Source organism: Galeopterus variegatus, unplaced genomic scaffold (assembly GCF_000696425.1).
Source record: "Galeopterus variegatus unplaced genomic scaffold, G_variegatus-3.0.2 Scaffold2927, whole genome shotgun sequence".
Classification (NCBI taxonomy): domain Eukaryota; kingdom Metazoa; phylum Chordata; class Mammalia; order Dermoptera; family Cynocephalidae; genus Galeopterus; species Galeopterus variegatus.
The window spans coordinates 77,475-92,802 of record NW_007729038.1 but is presented as its reverse complement, the minus strand read 5'-3'; positions in this window follow the sequence as shown (position 1 = coordinate 92,802).

The window sequence follows — 15,328 nt, the reverse complement described above, 5'->3', positions numbered from 1 at the left end:
TAGCCCTTCTCGTTCTGCTAAACCAGCTGACATTTCCCTCAGCAGGGAAGCCTCAGCACAGGGAACCCTTCTCAAACCTGCTGGTTTTCCCGAGTCCACCTCGGGAGGGTTTTCCCTTCATCTGCGGCAGCTCCAGCACTTCAGTGAGTTCTCACTGTTTCCCCTGGCCTAGGAACACCTGAGGATCAGAACAGGACCTTGGCCTTTTGAAATCTAATCAGAAAAGAAGTCTTGAGAGGCTGATGGCCATTTTCCATCAATCGAATGCCTCGGTACCCAAGAGGAATCCGTGCACTCTGGCTATTTCACACTGAGTATCCATACCAACAGAGGAAAAAAATACTGCAACCCCCCAAAATACATTGGTAGCCTCCAGTGTAACACACACCTGCCTAAAATGTTATTCTGTGACATTTCACTTTTACTTACAAGTTACCACCACAAAGAGAAAGTTTGTCTTTATAACTAGGAAAAATAAGGGTTTTTTTTTTTTATTATCATTAAAATAGAAATGCAATTTTAATATGTTGGCAGAACTTGCAAGTACCTAGGACTGTATAGGCAGAACAGTTTGAAAAACACCAGTCTCCACTGTCTCTGACACCAGCAAAGCCATGAACCTATCTTTCTCCTGCTTATGCAGCAGATACTGCACTACTGAAGTGTGCAATGGGGACGGACAGGTGGGTCATCTCTCAGCGTGGTTACCATGTAAATCCAGGGTTCCCTCGGGTCTGACTTTTCTTCTGGAAACCTTAAATTAGTGTAAGTGGCTGATGAACTGTGGAAAGTGGCCCATTTGGTGCACTTTTCTAAAAAGCAGAGTGCGGGCCCTGGAATTGTGCAGGTGTGTGTGCAAACCCTGTCCCACAACTTCCCGCCTCAATCCTGTAGAGTCCACGTCTGTGTGTCCACTTCCTTGTCTGGACAATGGTAGTCTTGATGCCTCCTTTGGGAGTGCTGAGAATTAAATGAAGTAATATTAAAAATGTATGTAGCTCAGTTCCTCGCACCAAGTAAGCATCTAAATATTAGTCCTCTTCCTACATTTTCTCACCTTTCACTCTAAGAAAATAGGGCTACCCACGACCCCGTGATCAGGCTTTGATCAAACTGCCAGAGACAATCACAATAGGATGACAAGAAATTATGTGGAGAATGGTCATCTGCGACCTCTCTGGAATTTACACAGGATGGGAGAGAAGGCACAGTCCCGCCTCTGCACTGCCTCTGGGGTTTCATCTGAGCAGATGTATGCCAAGAGCACTTAAGCCAGAAGGATACGGGCTGGTGTTTGCAGGCATGTGTCGCCATGTCATATACATACTCGGTGTCAGACTGTGATGTGGAAGAGGCTGCACCGAGGCCCAGGCTGGATCCACAGTCCTCTCCAGCCTCTGGAGCGTGGGGTCCGAATGCAGTTGTTTCCTTGTCACAATCATCACACAGCTGACATTTGTTAAGAGCGTATGCTTAACAGATTAGGGCGGATTCCAGAGCCCACACTGAGAATTTATGGATCACACTAGGGCCTAGAGAGAGACTTCGGAGCATCCTGCGGCTGGGTTCTTGTACCAGCTCTGCCACCTGTGAGCTGGGAGTCCGGGACAAGCCCCCTTGCTTCTCAGAGCTGGGGTTTCCCCTTCCGTGAAAAAGGGATAGCAGCACCCACCATGTGAACAGCGGGAAAACGGCCTGAAAACCCCAGTCTATGCCATCTGTGGACAGTCGGTGACTCATGACTATTAGAACAGTCACTATTTTCTTCCAGGGACCGAATTGACATCCTCTCCAGAGTTATCTTTGTTTTTCAAACTCCTTGCTAGGTGTCCACAGATACTCTCAGAGCATCCTGAGGAGCTTCTACTGGGCTTCTCTCTCAGCCCCAGGTTTGCGGGCTTCCTCTGTGCCTGAGCTCCCAACACACTGGGGCTTCATCACCCCCACATGGACACTGGCAGCCGCCATTTCCTTTGTGCTCTTCTTACCCCCTGACTATCTGGGTGGTTCCTGAGCCATAGGGAGACTCAAAGGCTTGGGCAGGTTGGCATGGGGTCTGTGTCAGTTTAAAGACCTTCCATCAAGGGAGCCAGACTCCAACAGTCCACCCATGATGACAGAGGAAACCCCTCTGAAGACGTGCCCTGTGTCTCACCCCAGAGAAGCCTGCAGAGGAAGCCGGAAGCAGAAACCCCACTGCCGACGGTTTCTACTTGGCTGTGCCAGGCTCTGGAACTGCATCTGCCCTAGATACATCTGTGGCATTCCCATCAGGTTGCCTCCTCCGAATGCCTCTTTCTAAGTCTGTCTCTTATGGGGCAATGGAAGTGGCTGTCGAGTAAAGGAAGACACTTATCTGGGTGGCATGTGGTGGCTTAAAAACTTCAATGTGGGGCCGGCCCGGTGGCGCACTGGAGAGTAGGGTTCGGATCCCATGTGGAGACCGGTTCCCGCTCACTGGCTGAGCACGGTGCGGGCGCGACACCGAGGGTTGCGATCCCGTTACCGGTCAGTAAAAAAGACAAAAAGGAAAAAAAAAAAAAAAAAACTTCAATGTGCTGGAAACTCGGTGTCCTTGGCCTTCATGCCACGGGTGTGTGAAAGGGAAGCTATTATGAGATCATTCTGGCCCTTCTGGGACTGTCCCTCACATAGAATCCTAAACCAGCCTGCCTTATTCTGGGTGAAGACAAGTTATTTTACAACAAGAGCCAGAGCTCATGCAGTTGCAGGGAGCAGAACGGCTCCGGGAAACCAAACAGGAAGCACAGCCGTGGGACCTGGGGGGCATGCAGGGGCTGGGGTGGTCCGCTCCTCTTGGGCCACGGGAGCCTTGCTCTGTTTTTCTCTGGCTCCTCTGTCCCTGTGGACTTCCTCTGATGCCACCATCCTTGCAACAACACAGCCTGGTACTCCCAGGACCCCCAGCCAGACCACCGCCTCTGCATCCCTCAGACCATATTCCAGTCTCGTCCACCTGCCCCCAGCTGAGTGGCCTCCAGGCAGGGTCCCCTCCCTGGTTCGGTCAGCTCTGACAAGACAGGCTGGGATGCCTTGGGCAGCAAAGGCTCTGGATGTAGCAGTTCCAGAGAAAGAGGCAGTGGAAGACCAAGCCATGGCTCTGGCCAGCAACAAGGGTAGTGTGGACTAGTGGTCAAGGCGCAGTCCTTGACCTCGGGCCTGGGCTTGAACCCTGGGTCACCACACCCCTCAGCAGTGCTGAAGAAGGATTATTTCACTTCTCTGAACCTTTCTCTCCTCAGCTGTAAGGTGGGCGTAACAGTTCCTCCCTGCCACAAGGAGTAAGCACAATCGTACTTGCAAAGCATCTGGCAAGTTGTAGGTGACAATAAATCTCTCCTCCTTCTCCCCTTAGCAATGGGGCCAGCCTGGGTGGAGCCAATACCAGGTCAGAATCTCCCTCTCCTCACTCTTCTCAAAGAAATTTGTTGGCTGCTATATTAGTCTCTTAGGGCTGCTGCAACAAATTACCACAAATTGGGTGGCTTCGAACAACAGAAATTTATTCTCCCACAGTTCTGGAGACCAGAAGTCTGAAATCAAGGTGTGGGCAGAGCCACACTTCCTCTAAAGGCTTCTGGGGAGGACCCTTCCTCGCCTCTTCCAGCTTCTGGTGGTTCCTGGCATTACTTGGCCAGTAGCAGCATTGCTCCAATCTCTGCTTCCCTCTTCACACAGCCTTTGTCCTCTGTCTTCCTGTCTTTTCCCCATTCTTTTAAAAGGACTTGTCATTGGATTTAGGGCCCACCCTAATCCAGGATGATCTCATCTTGAGATCTTTATCTTAATTACATCTGCAAAGACCTATTTCCACATAAGGTCACATGCACAGGTTCTGGGGTTTAGGACTAGGACATATCTTTCGGAGGGAACACAATCAACCCCCTACAGCTGCCTTCTAGAGCAAATGAGGCATGAGGTGACCATGCCAGGGATCACCACACAGTCAAGTATTCTAAGTGTTCTGGTAGGCGAGGGGGGTGGACGAGCACAACTGCTCATCCCAGGGTGACCCTCACCCACGGTAGACAGTACTAATTGATTCCTAATTGAAGCCTAGGGTGCCTTCAGCAGTCCATGGCAGTGGGCCCAGGAAGTGAAACATTTTTGCCATTTCCTGGTGTATATCTTGCCCCAAGAGGCCCCTTTATGGTGTAGTAGAAATAATAATAATTAGTCATAATTAACGTTTTATCAGGTTCCAGCCACTTTGCTAGGGTTATGTCACTAAATTCAACAGCTGTATGAGGTCTTACTATTCCCATTTTACAGATGGTGTTATGGGTTGAATTGTATCCCCCCAAGAGATCATTAATCCCTAGAAAAAGTCTAAACCTCCCAGTACCTCAGAATGTGACCTTATTTTTAAATAGGGTGTACCCACGTAGCTAGTTAAGATGAGGTTATACAGGAGTAGAGTGAGCCCTTAATTCAGTGTGACTGATGTCCTTATAATAAGAGGGGAATTTGGACACAGACACATAGGGAGAAGGTATCAACCCTTCTGACACCTTGATTTCAGACTTCTGGCCTCCAGAACTGTGAGGGAATAAATGTCTGTTGTTTATGCTCCCCAGTTTATGGTACTTTGTTCCATCAGCCTCAGGAAACTAATACAGGGTTGGAAACTGAGGCCTGCCATCACATGCCCCAGGTCACATGCCAGGAAGAGACCAACAAGGACTTGAACTTGGGCCAGTGGGGATTGTAGGAACCAGGCAACTGCCGCTCAGGCCCAGCTGCTGGCTGCCCTGTGAGGACAGATTCTGTGTGGCCAGACTTCCCATTGTTCAAGAGAGGCTAGAAAACCAGTATCTGTGGAATCTCCAGATTAAAAAAAAAAATTTCACAAATAATTGAAAATTTTAAAAAACACCGTTCAGTCTCACAAAATACACTGGGGCTGCGTCTGTACATGACTTGCCATGTAGCCAGTCCTTCCAGTATGTAAAGCAGACATATCCGATACCAGATTCCAAATCCAAACAATCGGTCTTGACAGCCTAGAGCAACAGGTGGAGTCGTCTGCAGATGACGTTCACTGGAATAATACACAGACCTGCACCCCGATGCCAGAAACCAGCCTCCTGCAGCCGGTTTAGGGAGAGCAGCTCAGTAATGGGCTCAGTTGCCTGTGAACACATCAGGACTCGGCCTGGGCCCTAACAGGGTCTTGGGTCACATTGATTGAGGGAGAGTGTCTAGAGTGAAATGCACCCCGATGCCAGAAACCAGCCTCCTGCAGCCGGTTTAGGGAGAGCAGCTCAGTAATGGACTCAGTTGCCTGTGAACACATCAGGACTCGGCCTGGGCCCTAACAGGGTCTTGGGTCACATTGATTGAGGGAGAGTGTCTAGAGTGAAAAGGTGAGGGTTCTGTTCTACGTGGGACATACCCTACCCAGAATTTTTCATTTTTCTCCAGAAACTGCATGTTAAGTAGAACGTGGGGAAAACTAGAGCATATCCAGAGAGGGTACAACAAGGAAACTGGAGAGTCCCTCTCAAAACCAGCCTAGCAGTGATCCAGGAAACAGACGCAGCTGTCCAAGATGTTAGGGTCCAGGTAGGCTGGATCCACCTATGTCTTTGAGAAGGTAGGCTCAAGGGTGGAGCCTCAGACTGCAGGTATATTTAGGAAGCAGCTGCCCAAGGCTCTGGTCATTAAAGAAAGAGGGAGGGGGCTGGACCTGCCGGCCCCAGCAACACTGCTGAGTTGCCTTGAGTGTGGTCCCCACCGTCCTTGCCAGATAGAAAGTTATTCTTCAGATGTGGACACTGTGTGGGACACATTCCAGCAGGCCGTGGAAGGACATTGCCCTGCCCAATTTGCTGCCAAAGGTGGATATTGGGAGCTAGAGACTGAGAAGGCCTGGCAGGGCTGTGCTGATGGGGGCTGGGTGTGGACTGGAACATCTGAGGGCCATGGGGCCCAAGGTCTCATGAATGGGGAGCTGGTTATGGGGCTCCTTCAGGACACCAAGGGTATTAGACTTCCTAGGTATTTAGGAAGCAGCTGCCCAAGGCTCTGGTCATTAAAGAAAGAGGGAGGGGGCTGGACCTGCAGGCCCCAGCAACACTGCTGAGTTGCCTTGAGTGTGGTCCCCACCGTCCTTGCCAGATAGAAAGTTATTCTTCAAATGTGGACACTGTGTGGGACACATTCCAGCAGGCCGTGTTAGGACATTGCCCTGCCCAATTTGCTGCCAAAGGTGGAGATTGGGAGCTAGAGACTGAGAAGGCCTGGCAGGGCTGTGCTGATGGGGGCTGGGTGTGGACTGGAGCATCTGAGGGCCATGGGGCCCAAGGTCTCATGAATGGGGAGCTGGTTATGGGGCTCCTTCAGGACACCAAGGGTATTAGACTTCCTGGGCGGTGGTAAGAACTTCCCTGGCAATGGCCATGGCACAAATCCAGAAGAAAGGACAAAGCAGCTCCCAAAACCAGGCCACTGCCACCCCATATATCCAGAGAAGGCTTCTTTGGGGCTCTGGGCAAGTGTTCTCTCAGCCTCCACATCCCTGACTGCAGGCTGGCCTCCAGGGCCCCTTGATACATCAAAACCCTTGGGTATGGGGCCGGCCCGGTGGTGCACTCGGTAGAGTGCGGCGCTTGGGAGCATGGCGGTACTCCCGCCGAGGGTTCGGATGCCATATAGAGACCGGTCCGCTCACTGGTTGAGGGCGGTGCGGGCGCGACACCGAGGGTTGCGATCCCATTACCGGTCACGAAAAAAGACAAAAAGGAAAAAAAAAAAAACCCTTGGGTATCACTGGAGATGGTGATGGTTTACTCAGCCATGACTGCCCCTGGACCGTCAGAGCCATAAAACATAAACTCATGCATTTTTCTGAGTAGACCCCAACCAGTCTCTCTGACCATGAGCTGGTCAGTCAGGCATAGTGGTCTTGGTAAAAGGTTTTGGGAAATAAATTTGGTCAGTGGATCCCAGTCAAGAAAACATTTTCCCATCTGTCATCTCAATTTCCCCTGCCTGTAAGGGGGCAGTGTTATCAGCACCTTACAGGTGAGGCTCTGAGAGGTGGAATGACTTGCCCTGGGACCCACAGCCAGGAAGTAAGGAGCTGGGGCTTGAACCCAGGTGGCAGGCCAGGAAAGTGACCTCACTCACTTGCCTTCCGGAGCGCCAGAGGCCTTAGTGGAAGTATTTGCTAGGCAGGAGCGGCCTTCTATCTCCCAGACGGCCCATTCTGCAGACACGTTGGTGTCCTGGAGGCTGGGTGTCACTCTGGAATGAGAACCAGGCTTGCCCAGGGGTGTGAGATAGGCCTCCCCACCCCTTCTCAACAGGGCCAAGCCGCAAAGCACTCCTCTCTGGTGAGCGTCAGAGCAGCTCTGCCCAAATGTTCACGTGCACACGGTCACCGGGGAGATCCTGACTCACGAGGTCTGGGCTGGGGCTCAGGATCCCACATCCCGACAGGCTCATGGGTGCTGCCCATGCTGCTGCACCACAGACCACACTTTGAGGAGCATGGGTAGGCCCAGTGTTCAGGCAGGTGGGACAAACCCCTGAACCTAGCATCAGAACCTGGCTCAGATAAGCCGAGTGACCCTGGGCAGCTTTCCAACTCCCTGGATCTTCTTTCCTCACCAGTGAAATAGCCCCAACAATAAAACCTGCCCGATTACTTCACCAACAGCCCAAGGTAGTGGTGGAAACAGCACCTGTGGGTCAGGCGTGGGAGCTGAGCCCAGCCAACCACCCACTGGCTGTGGGTGCTTTGGCCACCTCTCCGAGCCCCACTCTCCCCATCTAAAAAATGGGCATGATGAGCCGTGCCTTAAAAAGCGTCTCAAAATCATGAGACAAATAGTGTGTGGGGCTCAAAGAAGAGGCTTACATCTGTTTATGGAGAAGGGGCCATCAAGGACATGTTCTGTCATGTTCACCTGGAAAAGAAGGTTTCCACTTTGGAGACTAGGAGGGGACACTGGGGCAGAGAAAGCAGCTAGACCAAAGGTGAGGAGGTTGTGAACGGTGGGAACTGGAGCACATCTGTCCCCAGGGACAGAGCATGGGCGTCACACCCCTCCTCCCACCCCCCAGTATTAACCCCAGGTGGGACACTGCGCTCAGCCCCCTGCACAAATTGGCCACATTTAATCTACCCAGGAACCCCGGGAACTGGGAGTATAACTTACCCTGTTCTACAGGTGAGGATACAGAGGTTCAGAGAGGTGAACCCACTTGCACGAGACGACATAGCTAGAGAGTGCCAGAGCTGGATTTGGCCCTGGGTCTGTGTGGCCACTGCTGTGGGGAAGGGTCTGTGCTGGAGAGCTTGTGCAGTTGGGAGCCTGGGGGTGGGGGGCGAGGGGGGCAGATAGGGCCTTCTCCCAGGCTGGGCTGTAGAAGTCATTGGGTGCAAACAGGCAGACAGAACTGAGCTGCAGGAAAAAGGTCTCCAGGGGGAGGCAGGGGGGACTGAAGGTGGGGACAAAGAGAAACTGGGGAACAACACAGTGACGCTTTGCCCTCTAGACAAATTCTGCCTGCCCTGAGTACCCATACCAGGCATCAGGCTCCTCGATCCTTTCCCCACAGGAGCTGGCCTCGCTGATTCTCCCTGACCTGCTCCTGTCCTACACCAAGGGTTGTGATCCCGTTACCGGTCACGAAAAAAGACAAAAAGGAAAAAAAAAAAACCCTTGGGCATCACTGGAGATGGCCTCGCTGATTCTCCCTGACCTGCTCCTGTCCTACCAGGGACACTGTTCAGGGAGGAGAGTGTCAGCCTGTGGGGGGCAGTTAGGGGTTTGGTGTGGAATCTGCTAGATGGCTTTGTCACCATGACAGATGGTGCCAGATGGGCTGGGCAGCTGGCAGGTGTCCCAGCCAGCAGCCGGCCCAGGAAGCCAGACTGCCAGGGAGTTCAGGCTCTCATTCATTCATCCGACAAATAGACACCGAGGGCTGCTGTGCTACAGGCTGGGCTGAGTGCAGGGGGCACATCGGGAACCACATGGACCCCCTGCACCACAGAGCTCACTACCTGGTGGGGAAAGAGTGGTGCCTAATCCAAGGAGAAAATGTATGATCACCTACTGTCATCACTGTCCCCAGTGTCTAATGCCACACCATTAAGATGACCACCGTATAGCTGGATAACTGAGGTTCAAAGATGCTCATTCCGTTGTCCAAGTTTCCAGAGTGAGTTGGCAGAGCCCAATTGGAACCCTGGCCTGCCACACTCCAGAGCCCTCACCTGGTCTGAGTGGCAGAAGAGGGTGGCAGAGCCTCTCAGCAAAGTGCCTGGCTTAAGCAAAGCCTCAGGGCTGTCCTGTCCCTTACCCAGAGCCTGCTCCCTCTGTCGTTCACCTCCATCCCGTTTACCCTCTCAGGGGCTGCTGGAGACTGACAAAGTTACACCCATTTTGCAAGTAAGTCCCTGCAGCATTTTAAAGGATTCGCTGAGGACCCCAGAGCTCTGCAAAACCAGCAGAGGCGCCAGGCTGCAGAATAGCAGCTGGTCCCAGTTAGAGAGCTAACAGGCTGGGTTGGATTTGGGAGTGTGCCTGAGCGAAGGGCCACCTGCTCTGGTGTATTACCCCCCACACCCCATAGAAGTTCACCAGGTGTGGGGGGAGAGGGGGAACTGGAGGATTTTCAAGGGCTCCCACCACTTCTTCAGCTCATCCCTCAAGTCCCAACGGGCTGCAGCCTCTCCCCTCACCAGACAAGGCAGAGACCAAGACAGGACAAGATCACTGCCCACTCTGTGTACGGTTCCTTCGCTGCATCTGGGAACATGTTCCACTGTGGGGAGACGGGGGAGTGGGGATAGAGTGTCTCCTTTACGAGTGCCCTTGTCCCTGAGCCCCCAAACACCTTAATAATGACAGTGAACATGCCACTGCTTCTGTGGCTGGAGTTCATTGGTCTTTCCTCTCGGTTTGCTATGACAGTGGCCCCTGGTGAACAAGCTTGTCCCAGCATGTTTTCAAACTACAAAGCTGGACAGTTGGAAACTGCCGACCTCCAAATGTCCATCAGGGATGGTCTGTCAGCCAGCGTTCTTGAGCTGCAAGCAACATAAGCCAGCTCTGCCTCACCAAGACAGAAAAGGAACTTGCCCGGGAGCTATGCCTGCCTGACCTTCCAGTGTATTTAATTATAGCTTTAGCCTCATTCATTCATTCATCCTTCTAGGTAATATTTATTAAAATACCCAATCATAGAATCACCCCTGCAACATCCAACCCAGAACAAAGCCCGCTTCCTTGAACCTTCCCCCATATCATCCAACATAAGCTGAAATTCTAACACCCTCTTCCTGAGGCACCCCAAAGTTCCCCAAGGTGTACGTGTTCTCTTGTTACAACAGGACAATAAATCCAACTTTGTTTGACCACAGGTGTGTTCTTGGTGGTCTTTGGCTGGAGCACACTGTAAACTGTAAACCCCAAAATGTCCCCCTGAACAAAATGTTTGCCCCAACTAAACGCAGCCACCTCAGGGTAAGGGAGCTAGAACTGGTTCCTTACACAACTGGGAACAGCACCATGGGGACCAAGAGAAAAAATAGCCAAAGGAAGGTAGCTTCTGGAACTTTATCCCCTATGAGACCTGCCTGCTGGCAGGAGGTAAGACGGACATTTGGGAAGAGGCTGGAGGTGGGGTTGGGTGGGAGGTGTCACGCCATCTCTCACTGGCTTTAATTTTCACTTTGCATCCTTTAATATGAAATGTAATTACAGATTCTGAATTATGGTGGTGAGCTTGTCAGGGCTGACTAATTAATTAGTCAGATTTATAAGTATTTTGTTCTCAGAGATCTATGACCCTGATGTGTCTCCTCAAAGCTCCAAGAAATTCCTCTCCTGATAGTTCTCTTGGGGAGCTGTTGGGCTGGATTGGAGGGACAATCTAACAACTCTCTGGCAGCCTGGGGACCATAACTGTCTCTGAAGTCCCCATGCCTTTGAGATTTCTGAGGGCTTTGCCCTTGGAATCCAGAGATGCCAAATGCACACCCCTCTTTCCACTACCTCCAGCAGAGGCCATGACAGACATTGCTAATAGATTACCAAACTCCTTCCCATTGAATCTGGACCCAGCCTTGGGCTGCATCTTAACGCAGCCCTCCAGGCAGACAATCAGCTGGAATTGACGTCTCTTTCCCACCCCTGGGATAAGCCCTTTCCCACTCTCAGCAGAACAGAGGAGAGGGATTAGAGTGCTGGTGTTGCCACTTGCTAACTGTGGCACGTTGAGCTCATCCCTCTATGCATTGGGTGCCAGTTTGTCCAGGGAAAGTTAGAGAGATAATCCAGGATGAAAGTCTATATGAGATAACAAAAATATGAAAGCTCTTTGTCTGCTCTCAAACTCTGTACAAGATAAAGATGCGGCCACCAGCAGAGGAGATGCCAACATCCTCAACAGTTTGGTGAAAAGCTGATAGGATTATCCTCGGGGGCACCTTGGTGGGGCCAGGGTAATTTTTCTTCCCTTCTCTGTTGCCCAAGAATGAAAGCCAAGTGTCTGTATTCAGGCTGGACCCCAGACAGCCAGCTGTCTCTGACAGAATGGACACAGTGCGTATTCTCCAGGCTTTTAGACGTTGGAGGGACCCAATGGCTTTGGCTACTGGAGGGCACCCCCCCATGGTGGGGGAGTGGGGAATGTAGGGGGGTATAAGCCTCCAAGAGGCTTCTCTCTTGTCTTCAACCATCCTAAGGGAGGTAGATGATTTATTACAGAGAAACCAGTTCGTTTCTTTTTTCTCACAAGTGCACACAGCAGGTGCCCTCTCATGTCTATTACACAAGTAAGCTCTATTAGTCCATTTCGATTGATTATAACAAAATACATGGAACTGGGTGATTTATAAAGAAAACAAAATTTATTGTTTACAGTTTCTGAGGCTGGGAAGTCCAAAGTCCATCTGGTGGTGGTGACAGTGACCCAGGGGTCTCACATTGCAAGATGGTGGAAGCAGAGAGAGAGAGAAAGACAGACTCTCCTCTTCTTTTAAAGCCCTCAGAACCACACCCCTGACCACCATTTTTAATCCATTCATTACTGCATGGTCCTACAGTCCAATCACCTATTCAAAGCTACACCTTTCAATTACCATAATAGGGTTTCCCACTCTCCCAACAGTCGCAGTGAGGGCTAAGTTTCTAATATATAAAACTTGGGGGACACAATTCAAGCTTCAGTGAGTTTTGGGGGGACATAATTCAATTCACTACCTAAGGCTTTGTCAAGTCCAACCCAATTTCACTGTAGAAAAATTAGAAAATCCAAAAAAACAAAAATGAATGTTATAACCACCCATAATCCTACCACTTAGAGATAAGTAGTATTAACATGGAATAGATCCTTGCATTTTTTTCTATGGTATCTATACACATATGTGTATTTCTTTTTTTTTTTTTTTTTCCTTTTTGTCTTTTTTCGTGACCAGCAACGGATCGCAACCCTCAGTGTCGCGCCCGAACTGGACCGGGACCGGCAACGGAATCGCAACCCTTGGTGTTGCGTCCGCACCTCGCTCAGCCAGTGAGCGGCCGGTCTGTATGTGGGATCCGAACCCTCCACGGGAGCACCGCCGCACTCCCAAGCCACGCACTGTAGCAGTGCGCCACCGGGCCGGCCATATGTGTATTTCTTTTACAGAGTTTGGATCATTCTATACATAATATTTTGTAATTTGGGTATTTTTTTCACACAATAATAGACAGCAAACACTTATCCATAGCAGTAAATACATAAGCACCATCATTTTCATTGGCTGTATGCTGTTTCTTACAGTCCCTTATTGTTAAATATTCTACTTGTTTAATTATCTAGCTCTCTATTGTTGGACATTGGTTTCCAATTTTTCACTTGAATGAGCGACACTGGACTGAAAAAACCCTTACAGCTCCACCAATGTATCCATTTCCTTCAGATAAATTCTCAGACACAAAATTGCAGGACCGTAAAGTACACACATTTCTAGGACTTTCACATGCATTGCCAAATTGCCCTCCTGAAAGTTCATACCGATCTCCATTTCCCCCAACAGTGGAGAGTCCACGTTTCTCTCTCCCCGTTGAAGTCGGCAGGTGGAGAGCCACAGGCTCAGAACTCTCTCCAGCTGCTGGGCAACTGCAGCTGAACACCTGAGAGCCATAGGAATAAAGTTCCTTCTCTCCCACCTGCCAACTCAAAGCACCTTGAGAAAGTCCACGGCAGGGCCGGCGCAGGGTCCAAGGCCACCTGGCACGGCTACTCACGGATCCCAATCTCCTTCCTGTCCACGTGCACGCCTGGAAGTCTTTTCTCAAGGCCCGCTGCTCACACCTCATGGTGGGACAGCAAGCTTTTGAGTTATAGTGAACCTTATTTCCCTCTACAGCTCCTACGGAGTTAACAGATGTACGCACGTCTGAGGCAGTCATGCGGTAAGAGACTTTGGGGCCAATCCTTCCCGTTTTGACAGTGTGTAATCGAGGTGAAGCCATAAATTTTATAAACAAGAATAAACGACCCTTAGCAACATATGTCTGCTCGACCCTTCCAAGGTGATCGTAAATAAAGGCACCTGCTGGCTGGGGAGGGATGTGGGCACTGCAGATGGCCAGTGGCGAGGGCTGAAGAACCTGTGCCTTGGGAACATCTGCTGGGAGTCATTCCTGTGGGGCTGGTGGGGGAGAGGTCACCTTGCAACCCCCAGGCCCTGAGTCAGCTGGACACCATTGTGCCATTTCTTCAGTTTTCCAGGGTGCCTTTGTCCCTGTGCCACCCCAAACTGGCACCTGCTTCTCACCCTTCCTTGGAAAGCTACTTGTACCTGGGGCAACCAGGTTCCTCCCATGTTTATGGTACTCTCTTCTCTTCCCTGCCCAACTTAATGGTCAGTCACACCCTCTTCACCAACTGTCCCAAGATGGCCACCCCATAGGAACCTGAAGATGAGGGCCCTTGTCCTGGCCCCACTGCTGCCCACAGGGAGACCTCAGGCAGCATGAGTCACTGTGCAGAGGTAAGAACATGCTGGAGATAGACAAATTGAAGTTCAAGTCGAGGGCCGGCCCGTGGCTCACTCGGGAGAGTGCGGTGCTGATGACACCAAGACCCCGGGTTCGGATCCCATATAGGGATGGCCGGTTCGCTCACTGGCTGAGCGTGGTGCTGACAACACCAAGTCAAGGGTTAAGATCCCCTTACCGGTCATCTTTTTTAAAAAAAAAAGTTCAAGTCGAAGTTTCACCTCTTGCTATGCGACAGCAACCAAGGTACAGCCTCCCTGTGCCTCAGTTTCTGCATCTGATGGGGCTATTGTGGGGAGTATATGCCAAGTGCACATAGCAGGTGCCCTCTCAAGTTCAGCTATGGTGAGAAGGTTTAAAAACCTCATGTATGAACAGCTCCATAAATGTGTGCTGTTTATGATGATATCATTATAACCATCATCACCACCCCAGTGGAGACTGTGTGGCTTTGAGCAAGTGACTTCACCCCTCTGAGTCTGTTTTCTCACCTGTGAAAGGGGAGGGTAACTGTATGTACCCTGTAGGGTTCTGAGAAATAAAAGATACATAAAAAACCTGGCATTGTGGTACAACAAGCATGTAGCGAGGTGTTGAGTAAATGCTAGTTGTGGGGTTTGGAGGCACAGGGCCCTGATATTAAGCCTGGCTGCACCTCCTAGAGCTGTGTGACCTTGAGAAAGTCTTTCTCCTCTCTGGGCCTTAGTTTCCTCCTCCGTAAGTTGGGGGTGTAATAATATTAACAGTCCTGACTTCACAAGCTGTTGAGAGAATTAAATGAACTATTGCATGTGAGTTTCTTAGCAAGATGCCAGGACAGAATCAGTGCTCAAATTGTGGTCATTATTAATATTCACTTAAGTTCTCCTCTTCGGGCCTCAGTTTCCTCATCCATAAAGTGGGGCAATGATCTCTGCAACCCCATTCAGCTCTCGTTTTCCATGACTGAGTCACTCTCCCTTTCACTCAGCACAGTCCCCCAGGTCTGTTTGTGACCAGCCTCCTCTGGAGACCACTTGTCTCCCTCACATGCAGTGAGTCTAACTAACCAGAGGCGCTGCTAAGGGGTTCTGTGCTGCACCTGGGCCTGAGCCATTAGGAAGTACTTTGAAAAGGGTAAAACATGATCAACGACGACAATAGCTACTTTTTTTTTTTAAGCTACTACCATGTGCCAAACCCGAGGACTTCTTCCTGAGCCCTTGGAAGTTGGTATTACCCTTCTCACTTATAAAAGATGAAGATTGAGGCTCACATGGCTCAACAATTTGCTCAAGGTGACTCAGCTAGGAAGTGGCAAA